Raw genomic sequence first — 2,511 nt, 5'->3', positions numbered from 1 at the left:
GCCCGTCAACAAGGCATTGCAAGATGCCGCTTCAACAGGACCACCCAATTTCATCACACCACCCAAGGTCATTAAGGCACAATATTGTCATCTCAATTTATCGAATTTAAGGTCATATAGACTCAAATATTAAATTTGTGTCTAAGATCATCGAGGCACAATACTGCTGATCCAATTCCAATTTCATATAAATAAAAAATTCATATGGCAAGCCACATTTCGGGTCAAGAATTCATCTTGTATTTAAATATCAAGTTTTCCAATCATACTATCCCAATTTCATTTCATATGAATAAAAAATTTAAATTGCAAGCCACATTTTGGATCAAGAATTCATCTCGTAATTTAACTCTGGGTCATCCAATCATACTATCTCAAATTTTCAATTTCATTTCATATGAATAAAAAATTCATATTGAAAACCACATTTATGGTTAAGAATCTATCTCATAAAATACTATCTCAATTTCATATTAATAAAAAAATCATATTGAAGGTCACATTTAAGGTCAAGATTCTATCTTCTCATTAAATTTCAAGTCATCCAAAAATACTATCTCAATTTCTTTTCATACGGGTAAAAAATTCATATTGCAAGCCACATTTTGGATCAAGGGTCCATCTCGTAATTAAGTTTCGGGTCTTCCAATCATACTATCTCAATTTCATTTCATATGAATAAAAAATTCATATTGCAAGCCACATTTTGGATCAAGGGTCCATCTCGTAATTAAGTTTCGGGTCTTCCAATCATACTATCTCAATTTCATTTCATATGAATAAAAAATTCATATTGCAAGCCACATTTTGGGTCAAGAATTATCTCGTGATTAAATTCCAAACAATCCAATCATACTATCTCAAATTCTCAATCTCTTTTCATATGAATAAAAAATTCATATTCAAGGCCACATTTACTGTAAAAAATCTATCTCAATTAATTTTCAGGTCATCCAAAAAATATTATGCCAATTTTATATGAATACAAAATTCATATTACAAACGACATTTTGTAGGCCACATCTAAGTCAAGAATCTATCTCATAGTTAAATTTGAGATCATCCAAGCATAGCGACTGACTTATCTTAAGGGTACATATTGCAACTTTTCAATTTTTATTAACCTTCTCAGTCAAGAATAATCAAGAATCATCAAGATTATACATTCTTGAATAATCAATTATAGTGCGTTAATGTTGCAAACAAAAACCCACCCCAAAACATTTGTGTCAAACACAGTTTTGGAGACAGAGAATGTTTGCTTAATAGAAGAAGAGAATCAATAGATCAGAAACCAAAGGATAATGGGTTGAAAATGAAATAGAGAGAGATTTATACCTCTCTTTGGAATGAAGCAAATCATGGACAGCAGAAACTTGATTCCAAATAACAAAGTATGTGACTTCGTTGTCATCTTTTTAGGGCACCAATTCAAATCAGAATTCGAGGGTTCGAATGACCAAGATTCATAGAGATCGGGCGTTCTTGGTTGAATTTCAAGAACAGGAACGGGAACGGAAAGCTTTATATTTTATTTTGTATCACCATCTCTCTCTTTCTTGTGACTGTGCAATCATCTTTTTTTGGCACCAATTCAAATCAAGATTTCTAGGGTTTGAATTTCAAGAACATCGTTACCATTACCGTCGACGTCGCAACGAATAAGAAAAACAAATTGGCTCAAAACATCAACACCAAACACGAAGATGATACCGGTCGAATCGATTAAAGCAGAAGATTGAAAATTGATAGGGAGAAAAAGAGATATCGAATTCAAGCGATTAGGGTTGAGAGCACACACCTCTGTTTTTCTTTTTCTGGTTCCGTCAGCATAATTGAATTCAACACAGAGATTCTATTTTTTCCGATTTCGTGTTACGCCTCTTTTTCTCCCACCGATAAAGCAACCACAAAATTGAAACCCAAGGAAGGATATGTCAAATTGGTACTGGTCGGAATGCAAAGGTTCCAAATCCTTTTAGTCAAAGAAAAAGCACTCCCTTGAAACTCTTATCACCAGAAATTAAAACAAAATAAATTGATTTGTCTTCTTTCTCTAACTTAGGAGACACGTGATACCTCCTGACTTGAGAATTATTTTTAATAACTCTCAATCCACGAGGAACGAGACAACATCAACTAAGATTAAGTAAGTAAACTCACATGATTGATTACTAATGATTTTTAAAAAGTTTGAAATTGTGTATTTAGTTGTTGCAATGTATTTTTTATAAATATAAAACTATTTAGTTACTTATTTATTTATTTTTAGTACTTTTATTAATTTATAATATTTAAAGTATTATAAATATTTAAAATAAATAGTATTTAATTATTTCACGATAATAATTTTGTTATCTAAATTAATATGGTATATTTTATATCGTGTCACAATAGAGTGTATACTAAAAATATGGTAAAATAAAATAATATTATTTTGCATTTAATTATGTGTATATCTATTCAGATAATATGATTATGTTTATTATGTTACTACTTGATAAGGGACAA

General features: G+C 30.6%; 1 long non-coding RNA gene across 1 annotated transcript; it reads left to right on the top strand.

Annotated features, from left to right (window-relative positions):
• The first annotated feature begins 6 nt into the window (after positions 1 to 6).
• LOC140919508 (uncharacterized) lies at positions 7 to 945 on the top strand. Its single transcript, XR_012162128.1, has 2 exons — positions 7 to 433; positions 509 to 945. It is a non-coding gene; the product is annotated as an uncharacterized lncRNA (long non-coding RNA).
• The last annotated feature ends 1,566 nt before the right edge of the window (positions 946 to 2,511 follow it).

The sequence above is a fragment of the Cicer arietinum genome, chromosome 3 (genome assembly GCF_000331145.2).
Source record: "Cicer arietinum cultivar CDC Frontier isolate Library 1 chromosome 3, Cicar.CDCFrontier_v2.0, whole genome shotgun sequence".
Classification (NCBI taxonomy): Eukaryota; Viridiplantae; Streptophyta; class Magnoliopsida; order Fabales; family Fabaceae; genus Cicer; species Cicer arietinum.
The sequence above is the reverse complement of the archived record's forward strand: the minus strand, read 5'-3'. Positions and strand labels throughout refer to the sequence as shown.